At 45.3% G+C, this 21,905-nt stretch overlaps 1 protein-coding gene and 1 long non-coding RNA gene across 3 annotated transcripts in view; one reads left to right on the top strand and one right to left on the bottom strand.

Annotated features, from left to right (window-relative positions):
- Positions 1-21,905, top strand: part of LOC101471554 (uncharacterized) — a 291,948-nt gene that overhangs the window by 253,769 nt on the left and 16,274 nt on the right. The gene's annotated exons all lie outside the window — the stretch shown is intronic.
- The window catches only part of LOC112435295 (uncharacterized), a 28,584-nt gene that overhangs the window by 5,598 nt on the left and 1,081 nt on the right, over positions 1-21,905 (bottom strand). The window contains exon 2 of the long non-coding RNA XR_013100249.1: positions 12,692-12,798. This is a non-coding gene — a long non-coding RNA (uncharacterized LOC112435295). The remainder of the gene's footprint in view (positions 1-12,691; positions 12,799-21,905) is intronic.

The following is a 21,905-nucleotide window of genomic DNA, read 5'->3' as shown; positions in this document are numbered from 1 at the left end:
CACAGGAACAAAGTGCTGTACAGAAAATAAGTGAAAACAATAGAATAACAGAAAGCAGCGAAATAAATAAATAAAACATAAAATTAAAACAGCCCTATATTAAAACAAAAACAAGATAAAACAGCATCGAATCACCTAAAAACAACTAAAATAAAAATAAAAACCAACATCTCACGTGGTGTCAAAGGTCAGGGTAAAGAGGTGGGTTTTCAAGAGTGACTTAAAAACAGATAAAGAAGTGGCCTGTCTAATCTCTAAAGGAAGCTCGTTCCACAGTTTGGAGCTGTTACAGCAAAAGCACGATCTCCTCTAAGTTTACGCCCAGTCCTGGGTATCTTCAGGAGCAGCTGATCAGCTGACCTGAGAGAGCGGGTGGGTGTATAAGGCTGTAGCAGCTCAGAGAGATAAGATGGAGCTAGGCCATGGAGAGCTTTAAAAGTAAATAAAAGAATTTTAAAATGAATCCTAAAAGAAATGGGCAGCCAGTGACGTGAAGCTACAACAGGGGAAATGTGCTCAAACTTTCGAGTGCCAGTTAAAAGACGAGTTGCGGCATTTTGCACCCTCTGTAGATGACTAATATATGATGCGCTCACCCCAATATAAAGTGCATTACAGTAATCCAGCCGAGTGCTAACAAAGGCGTGGATCACTGTCTCAAAGTGCTGCCGTGAAAGAATTGGCTTTATTTTTGCCAGCTGCCTGAGGTGAAAGAAGCTAGATTTTACCACTGCCTTAATTTGACTGTCAAGCTTCAGTTCACAGTCCACTTTGACCCCCAGGTTTGTGACAGTTGGCTTAACATACTGTGCCAGGGAATTTACATACACATTGGGGGTCTCAGTGGGGCTGCCAAAAACCATCACCTCGGTCTTTTTATCATTGAATTTTAAAAAGTTAACAGACATCCAAGTCTTAATGTCATCGAGACACTGAAGTAATGGCTGTGTGAGGTATCTGCCTTTTTTCTTTAGAGGGACATAGATCTGACAGTCATCAGCATAAAAGTGGAAAGGAATGCTGTGCTTTCTCAGTACAGAACCAAGAGGAAGCAGATATAAAGAGAAGAGGAGGGGGCCTAGAACTGAGCCCTGTGGGACACCACACAAGAGGGGAGCGGAGGACGACACATAGTCACCGAGGCTGACACAAAAAAGTTCGCCCCGCCAAGTAGGACCTGAACCACTCCAGTGCTGTGCCCCTAATGCCCACCCAGTGCTCCAAACGAGAGAATAAAATGGCATAATCCACGGTATCAAATGCAGCTGTCAAATCTAAAAGCACAAGAACAACACAGTCCCCAGCATCAGTCGCTAAAAATATGTCATTAAAAACTTTTAAAAGGGCTGATTCAGTGCTATGAAAGGCTTTAAAACCAGATTGGAAAACCTCTAACACATTTTGCTTTTCCAGGAAGGCCATTATTTGGCTGTAAACTACCTTTTCAAGAATTTTGGAAAGAAAAGGTAGTTTGGAGATAGGCCTGTAATTTGCAAGAACCGTAGGATCCAGAGCAGGTTTTTTAATCAGGGGTTTGACTACTGCATGTTTAAAATCTTTAGGGACGACACCTGACGACAGTCAGACTATGGTTTACCAGCTCAAGAACCAAAGGACCAACTGTAGGTAACACCTCTTTTAAAAGTTGAGGAGGGACGGCATCATTTGGAGACCCTACAGACTTAAAACGACCAACAGTCTCCTTTAAAACGGAAAGAGTCACATGCTCAAACCTGTCAAAGACAGCAGAGGAGGAAACAGAGACTGAGAGGTCACGAGCACAAGGAGAGACTTGATGAAAAGTGTTCAGCAGTGGAGGAGTTAAAACACGACAGTGCTGAACAGCAGCGTGAGGTTTAACTGAGGCACAGGCAAGAGGAACTTCAAACATCACAGGACTGTGGTCATAAAACACAGCATCACAAATCTATGTTAAAAACAGAAAAGCCATGATATAAAACAAGATCAAGTGTGTGTCCACGTTCACGTGTGGGACCTGTCACACATTGCACCAGATTAAACGAATCAATAAGGTTTAAAAAGCCCTTCGCCATGGGCATATCAGGACAACAGTCGTGAATATTAAAATCCCCAACAATACCAACACGATCATATTTTGGCAGGAATTCAGCCAAGAAGTCAGCAAAGTCAACACAAAGTCCTTATTGTATTTTAACCACCGCACACAACACTGTGTGAGAGCAGCCCAACTCAAACAGACAGTTCAAAGCTGGTGAACGACGGGGTTGATAGCTTCTTACATTTAAAATGACTGTAAAAGATCGTAGCTATTCCTCCTCCTCGGCCCAACATACGTGGGGAATTAGAATAACAGCAATCGCCAGGTAGAAGATCTGAGAAGAGGCTGCACTCCCCAGCGCTCAGCCACGTCTTGCACACACAGAGAAAATCCAGTCCTCGGGATGTGAAGAAATCCTTCAGGATAAACGTTTTGTTCGCTAGGGACCTAGCATTTACCAGGCCAATCCTGGCGGTAAGCGGCGGATCCCCGTCGCTAACCGTCCTAGAAGCCCGACACAGAGGCCGCAGGTTCTGCAGATTCACACCACGCCGGCGGGACTGGAACATCCCATCCAGGCAGATGACAGGTACCAGCCAGGTACAGACAGGTTCCAACGATCGCCGAGAGAAACAGAAGTTTGGCACCGCTCCTTGTTTTCTGGATAAGGGCTTAAGAGAATACCTTAAAGAAGCTTTCAGCTTCACCAGGAAGCCAGCCCTTCGACCCCGGCGTCAGCACTTTTGCCGGAGTGATGGATCTGGAACACGGCACAGGTGAGCCGGGATCTCCGATATTAGCGGGGGCAAAGTTTTATGTCCAGCTTGGTTCCACTTTGCCCAGCCTTTGGCAGAAGGTCGGAGATCCAGTACGGTTAGGCGATCATACACCAAGAGAGAGTTGGCATTTATTACAATAGTCAATAAAATCAAAACAAACAACCAACACTGGCAGTGATAGACAGCAAGCCACATGCACCGGCGCCATCTTTTTTAAGGTTAAAAAGGTTAAGTCGGTGCGGCGCCACCGACTTAACCATGGAGTCGGCATCACATCATTCATGCTTTTCGGCATCACACCATTCATGCTTTTCTTCAAAGATGGCCTGGAGATCGAAAAATGGAATTACATCTGCTGTTCACCTGACTGCTGCTTCCAAAATGGCCTACAAAGCAGACTGGAGGAGCACTACCTTGCATCATGCCTGAACAGAAACATTGTCCAATTTCTTAAATATTCACATTACGGCCCACAGAACCGCTCCCAAACCTGGGGGGTGAATCAAACATGATTAGTCACCAAATACAGTTTTTAACCTTTTCTTTTTTGGCTTCTGCAGTGTTTGATTTTTGTCCCAGGATTGGTCCAGTTTTTGTGATTGAAACAAAAAGGCTTGGACAGCGAGCACAGCTCTGACTGGCTGAAAGAAGACGTTTGTTTTCCTTCTGACTGCATACTGTTTTAGCAACAATCCATACAGGTTGGCATCACCAGACCCCTTTGAGTTTGGGTTTGTGGTTGCATTAAATAAGATTCCATCTACAAAAAAGACTTACGGTTTAATTTGAAAATGAATAAAAACGAGTGCAAAAAAAAAAAAAAAAACCTCGTCTGGATTATTTTCTGTTCAGCAGCTCTGATGAAAGATTTTTAATTTTGTGATTATGCTTAAGTTGTAGCTTCATTTAAAGGAAGAAGAGGTTGTGAATTGGAGCCAACACAGGGAGAGAGAAATTGAAGCCATATGTGTAAAAGGAATGTGGTGACATCCGGTTTTAAACGGACAGACTGGCACTCCCCCTCTCTTTCTCCTTTTAAGGAGTTCCATACATGACACTCCTACTGCTGTGGAGACTTGCTTTAAGTATAAATAAAGGACGTTCAGGATGCCCTGGGCGCTTTTTCTGTGTCTCATCTGTTGTGCACATCAGTGCAAAGCAGATCGCCCATGACTGCCCATGCGCATGTAAAAAATAGATATCTGAGTTGTGAGTTTCTTTATCTTCTAAATAATTTTCTCTTCACAAGCTCATTGCTGAGTAACATTTCAGACACTGAGATTCATCCTATAGCTGTCAGCGATCATGCTCCTGTATCTTTAACACTAATACAGAAGAATAATATTACACCAAGTAAAAACTGGAGATTTAATACATCACTGCTCAAAGACGAAGAGTTTATCAAATACTTTTTAAAAAAATGGACTCTATATTTAGGCTTTAATGACATTCCTGGAACATCACCATCTGTCCTCTGGGAAGCAGGGAAAGCCATGATGAGAGGTAAAATAATTTCTTTCTCATCACATAAGAAGAAAGAAGAAAACAAAAATATTCAGGAACTAGAAAAAAAAACATCAAAAAACATCAAATTCTTAGAAAAAGCCTATGTGTCACACCAAGATCAAGAAATATTAAACAAAATACGCAAAACAAAACTAGAATTAAAAGAAATTATTAATAAAAAGACGAAAATCTTAGTACAAATACTTTGCCTGCAAAATTATGAACACGATAACAAATCCGGACAATTTCTTGCTAACCAGTTAAAAATCAATAAAGAAAAAACAACTATATGTGCTGTTAAAGATTTATCTGGGAATACAATATATGATCTTAAAAAAATAAACATATTTTTTAGGGATTTCTATTAAACTTTATATACACCACAAATAAACCCATCTAAAAATGAAATCGATCAATTTCTCGACAACATAACTCTTTCAAAATTATTAGACACCCAAGCAATGGCACTGGATTCGTCACTGATGCCAGGTGAACTCCAGGAAGCTCTGATAAGTATGCCCAATAATAAGGCTCCAGGTCCAGACGGCTTTCCAATAGATTTTTACAAAGAATTCTGGGCGATTCTGGCACCAGTTTTTCACAGGATGTTGCAGGAAATCAAAGAAAATGGTAGACTACCACCAAATATGAACTCTGCAAATATCAGTCTCTTACTAAAACCAGGCAAAGACCCTGTATTTCCCTCAAGCTATAAAACTGGTTAAAAATATTATATAATTCCCCAACAGCTTGTGTCAGAACAAATGACCAAACAAACATCCTCCAGCTTCTGTCTCCTGAGGGGCACCAGACAGGGATGCCCACTCTCCCCTTCACTGTTTGCAATTTTTATTGAGCCACTAGCAGCAGGAATTAGAAAGGCTACAACAATTAAGGGCATAAAATGTAAGAATGTAGAACATAAAATCAGCCTTTATGCAGATGATGTGTTACTTTTTCTCCAGAACTCACAAACCAATCTCTCTGGGGTAATTGCATTGATAAACTCTTTCTCAAGTGTCTCCGTCATCGCCCACGTCCTACACACCACTCTCAGCCATGTGGACAAGAAACAGGGTAACTATGTGCGAATGCTGTTTGTTGATTACAGTTCAGCGTTTAACACAATAGTGCCCTGCAGACTGTTCACAAAGCTGAGGGATCTGGGACTTAACAGCCGTCTGTGTGCATGGGTGTTGGACTTCCCCACTGGCAGAACTCAGGTGGTGAGGGTGGGCAGGTGCTTCTCCAACAGCATCACCATCAACACAGGAGCACCTCAGGGATGTGTCCTCTCGCCACTGCTCTACTCCCTCTACACTTCAGACTGTGTGGCCACCCATGGCTCCAACACCATTGTGAAGTTTGCTGACGACACAGTGGTGTTGGGTGCCATCTCCAACAACGATGAGACGGCCTACATGGATGAAGTGAAGAATCTTGCATCGTGGTGCCAGGACAACCACCTCCAGCTGAACGTCAGCAAGACGAAGGAGCTGGTGGTGGACTTCAGAAGGGGTCAGCACAGAGACTACAAGCCCATTATCATCAATGGAGCTCCAGTGGAGAGGGTGCAGTCCTTCAAGTATCTTGGTGTCCACATCTCCTCAGACCTGACATGGGCTGCCCACATTCAGGTCCAGACCAAAAAGGCTAGGCAGCGCCTGTATCACCTACGACAACTGAGGAAGTTCAGGGTCTCTCCAAAGATCCTCAGGATTTTCTATACAGGCGCTGTGGAGAGCATCCTCACACAGAACATGACATCGTGGTTCGGGAACAGCTGTGTGAAGGACCAAAAAGCTCTCCAGAGAGTGATCCGTACAGCAGAACGCTGCTGCAGGATTGCTCTCCCCCCGCTTCAGGACACCTACACCAGGAGATGCCGGACTAGAGCAGCGCAGATACTGAAGGACCCGTCCCATCCTGGCAACAAACTGTTCCAACTTCTGCAATCTGATAGAAGGTTCCGCATCTTCCGGGCAAGGACAGAGAGACTCAAGAGGAGCTTCTATCCCCAAGCCATCCGTGCCCTAAACACACACACCCGCCCTCTCACATCATCTATAATTGACTGAGACAGGACTCTCTTCCAGACACTCTAAACCAAGGCACAATGTACATTTCAATTCCTTTAATTTTAAATATGTTTATATTGTCTATCCTGTAAAATAGTCAGATGTCTATTCATATTAATGTACAGAATTCACCTGCTTGCTGCTACTGCTGCACATTCACCCAATGTATATACTACATATATATATATATAATGTTTTTCCTCTACACCCCCCCCCCCCCCCCCCCAATCTTTTTGCACATGTCGAGGAGCGTGTCAGGCTACATTTCACTGTGTGTTATACTTGTATAACTATGCATGTGACAAATAAAGAACCTTGAACCGATTATTCAATTAACTGGTCAAAATCAACAGTCCTTCCGATTAATTGCTCCTTCCATAATTCTTCTCCTTCCCCACTGCAATCTGGAAATATAAAATATTTAGGTATTAATGTCTCTCCTAAACTTTCAGAATTAACTAAATTAAACCACATCCCACTTTTAACCCTTGAAGACCTACCATAGAACCAAGTGCGCCAGAGCTTATATTATAGTTTTACATGCTGTAGTGCCATTTTTGGGAGTATTTCAAGTTGCTATACATCAATACAACCATTATAGCCCAAATTTTAATAATATGTATGCATTAAGTGCATAGTAATTACATAAATTGCAAAAAAGTACAATAAACTACAAAAAAAATTGAAAATCGTTTTTTTAACATATATTTCTAGTTAGAGAAATTTAAGAGGCATATCCCTCAAAACTGTAAATGCGAAAAAGTTGCACAAACTAGTTTCTCACCACAGGAAATTAATTTTGAGTGTCTTCTTAGTTTTATTTTTGAAATACACCAATTTTCATATACTGTAGGAAAAACGAAAATAAATATTATAATGCAAATTTGCAAAGAAAACAGCATATGCATCAAAATAAACTATTTCCAGCAGTGCAATATGAGTCCTAAGCATCCCAGAAATGACACAGAAAGTCATAAAGTCAAATATAACTTTTAAAAACACCAGTATAGGCTCATGAGGCCCTGATGGCAAAAAACTACATTTCCGCAAAATGACGTCACTTCCGGTTTCGGGCAGGTCATGGCGGACATGGGATAGTTCACGCTGATGGATGTAGGAAGTGTTATGAACAGCTCATCGGATCGGCAAAGCGTGTTTCTGAAATATTTTGTTTTTGGTGCTGCAAGCGCTTTTTATGCAGTTTTTGCAAAGCTATATGTGGAAGGAAACTGTGACCTAGGACAAGCTGATGGCATAAGATGTAAGTACAATTCCTCCGGTTTCATATGCAAAAAAAATTATTGCGCTAGCTTACTTGGTTGCAGAGCTACCGGGATTTATAAATAGTTACGCAAAATGGAGCGTGTTCACTCCGACCGGCTTTAAAGGGTTAAAGACAGTAGAAGTTGATCTGGCTAGATGGAAATCTTTACCCATATCACTCATGGGAAGGGTCGCCGCTATAACAATGATGGTCTTGCCAAAAATAAACTATTTATTTTCAATGATCCCAAATAAGCCATCACAAGATTGGTTCAGATCTCTAGACTCGTATATTTCTAAATTCCTTTGGAAAGATAAACCCCCACGTATCAGCTTAAAAACACTGCAAAAGACCAAGGATAAAGGAGGATTAGATCTGCCTAACTTTAATCACTATTTTTTAGCCAACAGGCTTCAGTTCACCTCTAGATGGTTTAAACACACCCTCTTAGATGAACCTTGGATAGATGTAGAACAGGCCCTATGTAATAACCTAGAAATTTCAGACCTACCATTTATCAGCTCAAACATCAAACGACATGAATGCTTTAAAAGCGTCAGCATCAGCTCTTCTCTGACAGCATGGTGGGAGTTTCTAAAAATGACAGAGTCTTCATTAATCCCATGCAAACGTACACCTATCTGGAACAATCCGGACATATTACAAAACTTTACTTACAAACACTTTCTAAAGTAGATGAATCAATATCCCTTCCTACTGCAAAATGGGAAGCAGATTTATCGATCAGCTTAGACCCAAACCTTTGGTCTCAGATATGCTTAAAAACCTTTCAATGGATCAGAAATCCCAGTTTCCAATTAATACAACACAAAATATTACACAGAGTGCACTATACTGGTCATAGGATGTTCAAGATGGGCTATAAGCCTTCCAACAACTGCTCACACTGCACAGCAAATACACCGGACAATTACATCCACGCTCTTTGGTTCTGTCCACTAGTTCAGAAGTTTTGGCGTGAGTTATGTGAAGACTTATCAAAGTGTCTGAAATGTAACATTCCAGCCTCTCCATTAGTATGCTTGCTGGGCAACTTGGATGAGGTCACTGCAGAAATAAACACAGCCCACGTTGTTTTTACGGCCCTATGCATAGCCAAGAAAATGGTCCTCATTAACTGGAAAAATAAAAATAATCTTAATTCTAACCAATATAAAAACCATCTAATAGATCACAGTCGTCTTGAAACAGCCTCACATTTGATCAATCCCTTTGGGCTCCTTTGATCGGCTTCATCACCTAGTGGGGGTGGGGGTCATGGTTTGGTCCTGCCTTCGCTATTGTGGTGGATACGGGGGTAGGGATGGCCTTGGGGCGTCTGGGGAGTCCCTAGGGACGTTTTCCCTTGAGGGCCTAACCCGGGGGATGTGGCCATGACCTGGTTAGGGGCTCTGGGGGCTCTTAGATGGTGTTTCCCTTGTGGCTGCGTACAGCAGAGATGGGGGAGGGTCTGTGCTGGCGGACGTTGGTTACTGGTCTGGTAGCCTGGGTCCGGGACGGGCGTGGAGGCTTGGGGGTGCTCCGTCCCCCGGTCTGGGGTGCTTGCTGGGCCTTGGGGGCTTGGGTCCTGGCTGTTGTGTCGCCAGAGCTGTGGGCGGGTGGGTGCAGGGGGGCTCAGCCCCAGTGTAGGGGACCTCTGATGCATCGGTCCAACTAGGGGGCTCTCTAACTGGTGGGGAGGCTGTTATATCTTTGCAGGTGGTCTCCTCTCTACAGGAGCTCACTCTGCACGTGGGGGGAGCGATATAAGAGAGGTGGAGAATGAACTCAACCTGGGTGTCTATTGTCTTGTGTAGTTTGGGAGATGACTGGATGATGGGGTGGGTGCAGTTTTCTCTGGGATGGAGTCGGGTGGGCTGCCCCGGACTCTGTGGGGCTGGGCGGTGCTGCTGCTGCGGGCCCCGGTCCGGATGGGCCTGGGCCCCCTTGCCCTGGTGGGTTCCAGAGTGTGGGGGTGCCTACTGGGGTCAGCGGGGGAGCTGGCCCCAGGGAGGGGCCGCTTGCCCCTCCCTTTCTTCCCTCCCCATCCTAAGCTGCCTCCCTATTCCCGCTCTACCACACCCACACGCACAGGGCTTGGAGTGCAGGTATGTCACCAAGGTGCAGGGGAGGCACTCCCCCTCTGTCCCCTTCTGGCTGCCTGTGCCTCAATTTTATTCTGCAACCTAGACATCCACATTACTCACACTCTCACATAACACATACATATAGGGCCTTGGGGGTGGGCACGTTTTATAGCATCCAAAGGATGGTCTGTGTATTCCAACCCACCTCTGGTGCTGTTGCCCTACCCTCAATTTTAAATGCATATAGACACTAAGGGTTTTCGGGAAGAGCCGTGCTGCTCTCTGAGAGGAAGCAAGTACCATGCTCTCCTGTGTTTTAAATGCACTTTAGAACAGCACACAGCAACACTACATATGAGTGGGCTTAGGGAGGTGTTGGGTCTTCACTCACCCCGGTTCTGTTAGACGTCAGGGCTGGGGCACTGGGAGGAGGTGCTGGCCGTCAGATTGGGGTCTGGGATGCGGGGCCTCCCTACTACTGCATATAAGGAGGTGGTACGCTTGCCTCCACCCCAGAGAGAAGGGTTACATCTCCTGGGTTTAGGTGCGGCTTGCCCCTCTGGGGGCGGGGGTACCTGGACCTGGGATATAGAGTATGTTTGGGGAGTGCGACTGTCTGTGCAGTGTCTATTTGTGTCTGTCTACACGTTGGGTGAGTGCCGAGTATTTGGTTGTGCACGTTTGTATCTGCGTGCGCCTGTTCGTCTGTGTCTATATGTCAGGTTGGGTCTTAGACTCAACCTCTCTGGGTACATCTCAGGCCCTCCTAAGTACGGAGGCCTATCTCCCCTCACCACACTCCCTGCCGGTGGCTGATGCCCTCAGACGTTGGTGTGTTGGTGGTCCTTGTCGTCTGGGGCTGGGCGCTCATGTATGTACCGGCTCACTGCTGTTGGCCGATTGGCGGGGCCTGGCGCCTGTGGCCCGGCTGGGCCCCTTCCGGGGGATGGGATGCCCTCAGGCCTCTGCCCTCTGGGCCTGAAGCTCGGTCCTCTCTGCCGCAGCTGGCTGCCGACAGAGCCCGCGGGCACGCCACTGCAACCCCCTCTGGCCTCTGCTCCGTAGCTGCTGGGTGACCTCTCGTTTGGGGCTCTACTCAGCTCTTCCCAGGAGGGTGGCACGGTTCCCCCCCTTTTGGTGGTCCTCCTTGGGCCCTTGTACTCTGGGGCCTCTGGATATCTGGGGCCTGGACCTCCTCCATACCTGCTTCATACCCTGGGGGACGGCGCTATGGCTCCCCACACTTCCTAGCAGATCGTTACATGGAGAAACCTTTGGAATACAAGCATGCTGATCCACACAGCTATGCACACAGGTGTACACACCGGTGTTCACAGACACGGACTACACCTTTCTTTCCTGCTGCCTCAAAGCACATTGTGCGCTGTCTATCTTGCGTGCTGCACAATTTATTTTTCTCCATACAGGTGATCCAGGTGTTTTGTTTGTTTTTCTTTTCTTTTTCTTTCTTTTCTTTCTGAGCAACACCCAGGAGGAAACACAGAAAGCGGTGTGATAGGATACAGAAGCAGGGTAAGCATAGAGGAGCTAATGCGAGGCTAGCTGCTAACCAATACAAGCCAGACGTACGGACACAGTTGCCGGCCAATGTCTGCTCCCTTGACAACAATATCAGACTGTGGAGCGCTTCTCAACACAGTGTGAGGAACGATGCTGTGGCAGGGCTTCCAACACATTACGTACTACAAGCCCCCTCCCCCAATGACAAGGGACACCAATTGTGAGTAAATGCCTCGAGCGGCTGGTCTTGAAGCACATCGTGAACAGTCTCCAAATAGACCTGGATCCCCTTCAGTTTGCATACAGGACCAACCGATCTACAGAAGATGACCTCTCTCTACCACACTCCATGTTATGCTGTCACACCTGGAGAGGAAGAACACCCCTCTGCCAGAGTCCTTTTCATCGACTTCAGCTCAGCTTTTAACACGATCATTCTGCAGCAGTTGGAAAAGCTGATGCTATCAGGCGTGGACCCTGCAACCTGCAAATGGGTTTTCAGCTTCTTGAAAAGCGGCAACAGACAGTCAAGGTGGGCAGCCACACATCAAAGACCATCTTGTTGAGCACAGACTTTCCTCTGGGGGGTGTCCTGAGCCCGTTGCTGTTCAGTCTGCTCACACATTACTGTAAGCCAGACTCAGTGCTAATCATATTGTTGAAATTTGCAGACAACAACTGTGGTTGGTCTCATCACTGACAACGACCACTTATAGAATAGATGTGGAGCAGCTTGAAGTGTGGTGTAGATCCCGTAATCTCACCAACAATGTGGACAAAACAAAAGAGATGGTGATCGATTTCAGGAAGTCTGGCAGAGATCACCACACAGACTTCACCATAGAGGGTGCTGCTGTGGAGAGGGTCAGCAGTGTTAAGTTCCTGGGTGTGCACCTTGCTGATGAACCGTCCTTCTTCATTAATACAACAGCAGTTATCAAAAAAAAGCACAAAAGTGTCTGCACTCCCTTGGGAGACTCAGAAAAGCAGGACTGCACCCAATAACCATACATTCAGCTATTAGCACAGCTATACTCTGATGCCTCCTATCCACACACACACACACACACACAGCATACAATATACTCCCCAGATACACACACTACTTAATTTAATTAGCCCCTTCTGTGAAAGGGCTGATGCTACCTGTATGAGTGTGACTATTTGGACTGGAGTTTGTTTATGAATTAAGATTTTATGTTATTTACCCCTTTTTATTGTTGTGATTTATTACTGCCTTTTTACTGTTTGTCAAACCATTTTTCTTTTTAGTTGTATTGATTATTGCACTGTAGATGCTGGTGAGAAACACTTTCATTTCAGCCTGGGTAATACCATACGAAATGACAAACTTCTTCTTGAATCCTTTTCAATCTTGACAAACAAGCATCAGCTGATGAAGTGCACAGTTTCAATAAAAGTGATAGGTTCTTCACCTTTTGTGTTGATGACATTTTTGTCCACTGTAGCGGCTGAGCTGAGTCCGAATGGTTGAAAATGTTCGTCTGGTGCTCCGTCAGACTCTTCTCCTCCTGCTGATCGGCTGGGACACAAAACAGATCTTTGTAACATCACAGTGAAACAAGAACAGAGGACGGAGTCTTGACTGATCAGGCCCCATCATAGCTTAAAGATCTCATAGCATCACACTATCCCATTAGAGCACTTTGCTCTCACACTGCAGGCTTACTTGCAGTTCCTACAGTATTTAGAAGCACAACAGAAAGCTGAGCCTTCAGCTTTCAGGCCCCTCTGCTGTGGAACTGGCTTCTAGTGTGGATTTGGGAGACGGACACCCTCTGAAACAATGGTACTCATGGCCATTGATCAGTGGTCTTTGACCAATGGTCATGAGAATTTGCATATTAATGATCCAGGAACTTACCTCAGCCCATTGTTCATTCAGTGGGCTAGTTTCAGTTATTGTGCAAATGTTCTGTTTATAAGGTCGGAAACCTGCAGTCAGCTGAAGAAGTCGCTTGGATGAGTGATGAAATGTTTGTCCCACTAAAAAAAACTACGTCCAGAACAAAATATTTTATGAAAATGTTTTTAAATGAGAAAGCATTTTAAGCATATTCCCCGCCAAAAATTAACAAATTCTCTCCATCAATAAATATTTGACACTCAGGGAATTTTTTACCTAAAATTTACTCACTGCAGGTTGAGTGTTGACTCAAAATGACTTTAAATCATCCAGGAAAGTCTATAAAAAAAAGATCAAAGCTTATCGCTCTACAGCCTGATAAAGGACACAGGTACAATGTGTCTGTGGATGCGAAATAAACATGATTGACTGAATAGATGTTGAACAGGTGTGTTCTAGCAGCTGCAAAAGAGACTGGACAGCATGGACATGGACACACACACACACAGCACCTTGTGTTTGTAACCGGGGGGGGGGGGGGGGGGGGGGGGTGTTTACGGTGGGAGGTGCTTGTGATGTGTCTTATTGTGTGAACTGTAACAGTTTGTCAATAAAAAGGCTACGAGGACAGCTGCTCTTTGAAGGATTTGGGCTAGAGACAGGTGGAGCGTGAGCTCCACTGCCTGCTTCTGACCAAAGCCTTTCCTCGTTAGCGAGTTAAAGACCGGTTGAAGATGTTCTGTCTTGATTTCGCTCTTCATGAGGAATAAGTCTCTAAACTAGCGGGGCCTGTGGGAACACAGACCCAACAGTCATAAATATTTTGTACTTGTTAATCAAATGCGTATTTGTAACTTTGTAAACCAAAATATGTGAACATTTTACTTTTGTGCATCTACAGATGAGAATTTGTCTATGTGTATAAAAAATATTTCCAAGTGTTACAAATTTTTCTGTTAATATCTGGTTACAGATACTGTTAGGATTTAAATACATATAGTCTTAATGCTTATTTGCAAAGTTGCAAAACTCAATACACAAATACGCATTTGATTTACAAATACAAAATATAGGGGGGTAAGGAGGACGGAGCAGAGGGTAAGGAGGACGGAGCAGGGTAAGTGACGAGTAAGGTAAGCGACCCATGTTGTAGGTGACGTCAGACGCCGGAGAATTGGCGGAAAAAAAGCAAATGGCAGCATAGAGTTTAACAAAGGTTTTCCAAGCTTCAGTATTACCAAATATACTAATAAATTGTCATATAACTAACAACATCTGTTTTATCATCTCTAACACCCTGGAGGACAACGGGGAGAGTTTAGACGCTCTCCAAGATTACATCGACCGCTGTTTTCAAGATTTAGTAATGCAGAAGGCCCAGAGTGCATCCTCCCTGGCCAAAATTGAGACGCCGTCATCGAAGAGATGTCGCCCGGCAGACTCCCCCGGTACAACATCGCCTGCCGGCAAAGACAACGCAGACATCCTGGAGTCAATCGACAAGCGATTGTCCAGTTTCGATGCGAAGCTGTCCCTGGTGGAGATTTTACACCGGGAATTTAAATCTCTGAGAGAATCCCTGGAATTCAGCCAGCAGCAGGTGGAATCGCTTGCCGCTGAAAATACCACGCTACGGGAGTCGGTCAAATCTCTCACCGATAACGTGACCCAGCTAAACATTGAAAATAAAAAAATAAAAGAGTCCGTTATCGATCTACAAGCCCGTAGCATGAGAGATAATCTTGTGTTTTCTGGTATTCCAGAATCTGCCGGAGAGGACGCGGAGGCAACGGTGAAAAGCTTCATTAAAATCCACCTGAAGCTGCCGGAGGACACCGTAAAGAACATCGACTTCGATAGAGTACATCGCTTGGGGGGCGTGAGGTCGCCGACCGGGAGACCACGGCCTATTGTGGCCAAATTCGGTCAATTCAAACAGAAGGAACAGGTGAAGAGTCGCGGCAGAGAGCTGAAAGGAACGGACTTCAGCGTGAACGACCAGTTCCCCAAAGAGATCCTGGAACGACGCAAGGTCCTGTTCCCAATTCGACGTAGCTTCATCCAGAAAGGCTCCCGTGCTGTCATCGCCGTGGACCGGCTCTACGTGGACGGACAGCTGTACCGCGACCCCGGCATCACACCGTGGTTATATTGACTGCACTCCAGATAAGAACCCGCTACACTCGTTTCTTATTCATTCACACTTTCTCTTTTAACATGGGTTTAACCTAGTAATATCAGTATGATGTCATAGCAGATATAACACCGTCACCCTCCGTCATTGCTTTAATTGGAATGTTTCCGTTTCGTTTCTTTTTTTTTGTTGTTGCTCACAGTTCATGTGGTTTCTTTCTTTCTCTTGTCTTTCACTGCTGTGATCACCTACTTCCCCACTAACCTACAAACAACACCCTCTATTTCTCCATATTTTCACACCACGATCACGCAAACACATCCGCTCAACGGCAGCACATTCACAACAACCTCACAGCACGCACAGACTTGCAGGACACATAAGCAAGCCACGCTTGTTCATATTAGTGAATATTCACACACATAGTCAGACTTATGGAGCCTCTCACCACACCTTTTTTTCTTCCTCTCGCTCTTTCTATTTACAAACAAGGGATGTTTCCACATTCTCTCCACCCGTTTAAACGAAACACCCAGCGTACATCATTAGAAATACACACACAATTATGGGCATGCTGAGGTTTGTCACATGGAATGTAAATGGAGCTGGCACCAGAGGAAAGAGGTTAAAGATATTTAACCAGCTTAAAAAACTACAGGCAGATGTTGTTTTATTACAAGAAACTCACAAACCTGTCACAGGTTTAAATGAACTTAAAACACCTGAGTTTCCTAACGTGTTTGCAGCCTGTTATAATTCTAGACAACGGGGAGTAGCAATTTTAATATATAAAAATGTTAATTTTACAGTACTCGATACAGTTATAGATCCAGAGGGTAGATTTCTAATTATTAAACTATCAATATTGAACAAAAAACTATGTATTGTAAGTATATATGGTCCAAATGTTGATGAACCCTCATTCTTCCACGGTTTTTTTAGTGCACTCTCTGAACACCTCGAATGCACACTCATTCTTGGCGGTGACCTCAACCTTGGACTAAATGAAGAAATGGATAGGCTCAACACAACAGGAAGTCAGCGCAATTGGCAGTCCACAAATATAATCAAACAGTATATGAGCGACTTTGGCCTTCGTGATGCATGGCGCTCCCTTCACCCCAACAGTAAGGAATATACTTTTTTCTCGCATGTTCATCACTCTTACTCTAGTCTGGATTATTTTCTGGTCAGCAGCTCACTGCTGAGTGACATTTCAGACACTGAGATTCATCCTATAGCTGTCAGCGATCATGCTCCTGTATCATTAACACTAATGTACAAGAATAACACTACGCCAAGAAAAAACTGGAGATTTAATACATCATTGCTTAAAGATGAAGACTTCATTAAATATTTTAAAAAGGAATGGACTTCATATTTAGACTTTAATGACACTCCCGGAATATCTGCTGCTGTTCTATGGGAAGCAGGGAAAGCTGTAATGAGAGGTAAAATAATTTCTTTCTCATCACACAAAAAGAAAGAAGAAAACAAAAATATTCAGGAATTAGAAAAAAACATCAAATCACTAGAAGAAGCCTACGCGTGCAACCAAGATCAGGAAACATTGAACAAAATACGCAAGACAAAACTAGAATTAAATGAAGCTATTAATAAAAAAACACAATTCCTTATACAAAGACTTCGCTTGCAGAATTTTGAACACAGTAACAAATCAGGTCGATTTCTAGCTAACCAGTTAAAAATAAAGAAAGAAAAAACAACTATATGTGCTGCTAAAGATTTATCGGGGAATACAATATATGACCCTGGAAGAATAAACAACATTTTTAGGGACTTCTATGAAACTTTATACTCACCACAAATAAACCCATCTAAAAATGAAATTGATCTGTTCCTTGACAACGTAACTCTTCCAAAATTACTAGACAGTCAAGCAATGGAACTAGATTCGCCACTGACGCCAAGTGAACTCCAGGAAGCCCTGATAAGTATGCCTAATAATAAGGCTCCAGGTCCAGACGGCTTCCCTGCAGAATTCTACAAAGAATTCTGGACTATTCTGGCACCAGTATTCCACGGCATGTTGCAGGAAATCGAGGAAAATGGCAGACTACCACCAAATATGAATTCTGCCAACATTAGTCTCCTGCTAAAACCAGGCAAAGACCCTTTATTTCCCTCAAGTTATCGTCCAATTTCTCTTTTAACTCATTCACTGCCAGCCATTGGCAGTGAATGGGTTAAACCCATTGACTCATGCACTGCCATTGACGGCTGTAGACGTCAATGGCAGTGAATGAGTTAAATGTAGACCTTAAAATAATCTGCAAAGCTCTCTCAAAGAGATTAGAGAAAATAACCCCCCTCTTAATTCATCCTGACCAAACTGGTTTCATAAAAAGTCGGCACTCCTCAACAAACACTCGTAGATTACTTAATTTAATAGACTACTCATACGATAAAAACATCGAAACCATAATATTATCTCTAGATGCAGAAAAAGCATTTGATAGAGTTAACTGGAAATTTTTATTCGCAACTTTACACAAATTTGGTTTTGGAAACTCTTTCATAAACTGGATAAGAATATTATACAATTCCCCAACAGCTCGTATCAGAACAAATGACCAGACATCCTCCAGCTTCTGTCTCCTGAGGGGCACCAGACAGGGATGCCCACTCTCCCCTTCACTTTTTGCATTTTTTATCGAACCTCTAGCAGCAGCATTTAGACAGGCTACAACAATTAAGGGCATAAAATGTAAGAGCATAGAACATAAAACCTGTCTCTATGCGGATGATGTGTTGCTTTTTCTGCAAAACACACAAACCAACCTCTCTGAGGTAATTACTCTAATAAACTGGTTTTCAAGAGTTTCAGATTATTCAATTAACTGGCCAAAATCTACAGTTCTCCCCATTAACTGCTCCTTCCATAATTCTTCCTCTGCCCCACTGCAATCCGGAAATATAAAATATTTAGGTATTAATGTTTCTCCTAAGCTTTCAGACTTAACTAAATTAAACCACATCCCACTTCTAAAGAAAGTAGAAGGCGATCTGACTAGATGGAAATCTTTACCCATATCACTCATGGGAAGGGTCGCCGCGATAAAAATGATGATCTCGCCAAAAATAAACTACTTATTTTTGATGATCCCTAACAAACCATCACAAGATTGGTTCAGATCCCTGGATTCATATATTTCCAAATTCCTTTGGAAAGATAAACCCCCGCGTATTAGCTTAAAAACGCTACAAAGAACCAAGGATAGAGGAGGATTAGATCTGCCTAATTTTCACCAATACTTCTTAGCCAACAGGCTTCAGTTCATCTCAGAATGGTCAAAACATACCTTCTTAGATGAGCCCTGGCTAGATGTTGAACAGGCACTATGCAAGGATCTAGAGATTTCAGACCTACCATTTATTAGCTCAAACATCAAAAGACATGAATGCTTTAAAAGTATCAACATCAGCTTCTCTTTGACAGCATGGTGGGAGTTTCTAAAAATAACGGAGTCTTCATTAATCCCATGCAAACGTACACCTATCTGGAATAACCCTGACATATTACAAAACAATAATATGATTAATTTCCCAGAATGGAGTTGTAAAGGAATTAAATACTTAGAACATATATTAGAGGGAACAGAATTTATTCCATTTGACAGACTAGTTGCACAATATGGGATCAACAAGACAAGATTTTTAGAATATCAACAAATTAAATCCATAGTAAAAAAGAAATTTAACCTCAGTCAAGCTGAATTACAAACACCACCAAGTGCGGCACATTTCCTTACTCTTAAATCCCCCAAATTATTATCTAAAATATACAGAACACTTTCTAAATTAGATGAATCAATATCCCTTCCTATTGCAAAGTGGGAAGCAGATTTATCAGTCAGCTTAGACCAAAACTTCTGGTCTCAGGTATGCTTAAAAACCTTTAAATTGATTAAAAATCCCAGTCTGCAATTAATACAATACAAAATACTACATAGAGTGCACTATACAGGTCATCGGATGTTCAAGATGGGCTTTACATCTTCCAACAACTGCTCACACTGTCAAGGCAATACACCAGACAATTACACCAGTGCAGAAGTTTTGGCGCGAGATATGTGAAGACTTATCAAAGTGTCTGAAATGTAACATTCCAACTTCCCCCTTAGTGTGTTTGTTGGGCAGCTTAGATAATGTCACTTCAGAAAAGAATATAGCCCATATGGTTTTCACTGCCCTATGCATAGCCAAGAAAACTGTCCTCATGAACTGGAAAAATAAAAACAATCTTAATTCTAACCAATATAGAAATTATCTATTAGATTACATTAGTCTTGATACAGCCTCTGCCACCACATCAGATCAATTGCTCTGGGCTCCTTTGATCAGCTCCATCACCTAGTGGGGGTGGGGGGTCATAGTTTGGTCCCGCCTTCACTGTTGTGACTGGTGTGGGGGTAGGGACAGGCTTAGGGCGTCGGGGGGTTCCCCGGAGGCATCTTCCTTGGGGGGCTCAACCCGGAGTAGCGGTCATGTCCGGGTGGGGGCTCTTTTGGCTCTCGGGTGACTGTTTCCTCGCGGCTGCGTGCAGCGGGGCTAGGGGAGGGTCTGTGCTGACGGACGTGGGTTACTGACCTGGTAGCCTGTCTGCCCCTGGGTGGGTCCGGGATGGGCGTGAGGTTCTGGGGGCGCTCCGTCTCTGGGCTGGGGCCCTGGCCGGGCCTCGGGGCCTTGGGTCCTGGTTTGTGTGTTGCAGGGGTTGTGGGCGGGTGGGTGCATGGGGGCCCATCCCTGGCGCAGGGTGCCGCCGGTGCGTCGAGCCGCCTGGGGGGCTCTTCAACTGGTGGGGGAGATTGTCACATCTTGCAGGAGCTTTCCTCTCCTCAGGAACTCTCTGCAGGAGGGGGAGATACAGGAGAGGTGGAGGAAGATCTCAGCCTGGGCGTCTATTGTCTCATGTAGTCTGGAAGATGAATGGATGGTGGGGTGGGTGCAGTTTTCTCTGTGGTGGGGTTGGGTGGACTGTCCCGGGCTCTGTGGGGCCGGGGGGCGCTGCTGCGCTGGGCCCCGGTCTGGATGGGCCTGGGCCCCCTTTTCCTGGCGGGTCGCGGAGTATGGGAGTGCCTACTGGGGTCAGCGGGGGAGCTGGCCCCAGGGAGGGGTCACCTGCCCCTCCCTTCCTTCCCTCCCCATCTTCAGCTGCCTCCCTCTTCCCGCTCCACCACAACCACCCACACATGCAGGGTCTTGGAGTAGGGGTATGTCACCAGGGTGCAGAGGAGGCTACCCCCCCCTCTGTCCCCTTCTGGCTGCCTCTGCCTCAATTTTATCCCACAACTTAGACATTCACATTACTCACACTCTCATTACACATACATATAGGATCTTGGGGGTGGGCACGATACACAGAGTCCAAATTACCATCAGGGTGTACACTTCACCCCTGGCGTCGTTGCCCACCTCTCAATTTTGAATACACGTAGACATTGAGGGCTAACAGGAGGGACCATGCGCTTACCTGCTGCTCTCTGGCAGGTAGCTCCATGCCCTCCTGGGTTTTAATTGCACCTTAGAACACACATGCATCAACACTACAATGAGCGGGTGGAGGGAGGTTTGGAGTCTTCTCCCACCCCCATTCTCTGCGGCCTGCTGGAGCGGGGGGGCTAGGAGGAGTTGGCCGTCCAGCTGCGGTCTGGAGTTTGGGGCCTCCCTGCTGCTGCGGAGTCGGGGCGGTCTGCCTCTCCCCACCGCAGGGAAAAGGATAACACCACCTGGGTCTGGGTGCAGTTCCCCCCTCCAGGGGCAAGGGTACCTAGACCCGGTTCGTAGAGTACGCTTGGGGAGTGTGATCGTGTGTAGATCGTCTCTTTATGTCTGTCTCCATGTTGGTTGAGTGTGGAGTAAGTGCATAGGAGAGCATGAGGGTGGGAATGGATGTTTGTGTCTGTGTGTGCCTGTATGTCTGTGTCTATATGTCAGGTTGGGTATCAGACGCCACCTCTCTGGGGACATCTCAGGCCCTCCAAGGTTTGGAGGCCTATCTCCACCCACCACTTCCCCTGCCAGTGGCGGACTCCCTCAGGTGTCGGTGCGTTGGTGGTTCTTTCTGTCCGGGGATGGGCGTCCGGGTACACACCGGCTCACTCCTTGGCGGCCGCTTATCGGGGCCTGGAGCCTGGGGCTCGCTCGGGCCACTTCGGAGGTGGGGTGCCCCCGGCCTCTCGGCCTGGGGCTCAGTCACTCAGGCACAGCTGGCTGCCGGCGGAGCTCACGGGCGCGTCACTGCAACTCCCCCTGGCTTTCGCTCCGCGGCTGCTGAGTGAGCCCTCATCTGGGACTCTCCTCAGCTCTTACAGGGACAGTGGCGCGGCTGCCCCTCTGTTGGTCTTCCTTGGTCTCTTGTGTTCTGGGGGCCTCTGGATGTCTGGAGTTTTGATCTCCTCCATGCCTGCTTCATACCCTGGAGGACGGGGCTGTGGCTCCCCACACTCCCTAGCAGATCGTTACATGGAGAAACCTTTGGAATACAAGCATGCTGATCCACACAGGTGTGCACACAGGTGTACACACGGGTATTCACAGACGCGGACTACAGCTTTCTTGGCTGCTGCCTCAAAGCACACTGTGCACTGTCTATCTTGCGTGCTGCACAATATCGTTTATTATTTAG

The sequence above is a fragment of the Maylandia zebra genome, linkage group LG9, assembly GCF_041146795.1.
Source record: "Maylandia zebra isolate NMK-2024a linkage group LG9, Mzebra_GT3a, whole genome shotgun sequence".
Classification (NCBI taxonomy): Eukaryota; Metazoa; Chordata; class Actinopteri; order Cichliformes; family Cichlidae; genus Maylandia; species Maylandia zebra.
The sequence above is the reverse complement of the archived record's forward strand: the minus strand, read 5'-3'. Positions and strand labels throughout refer to the sequence as shown.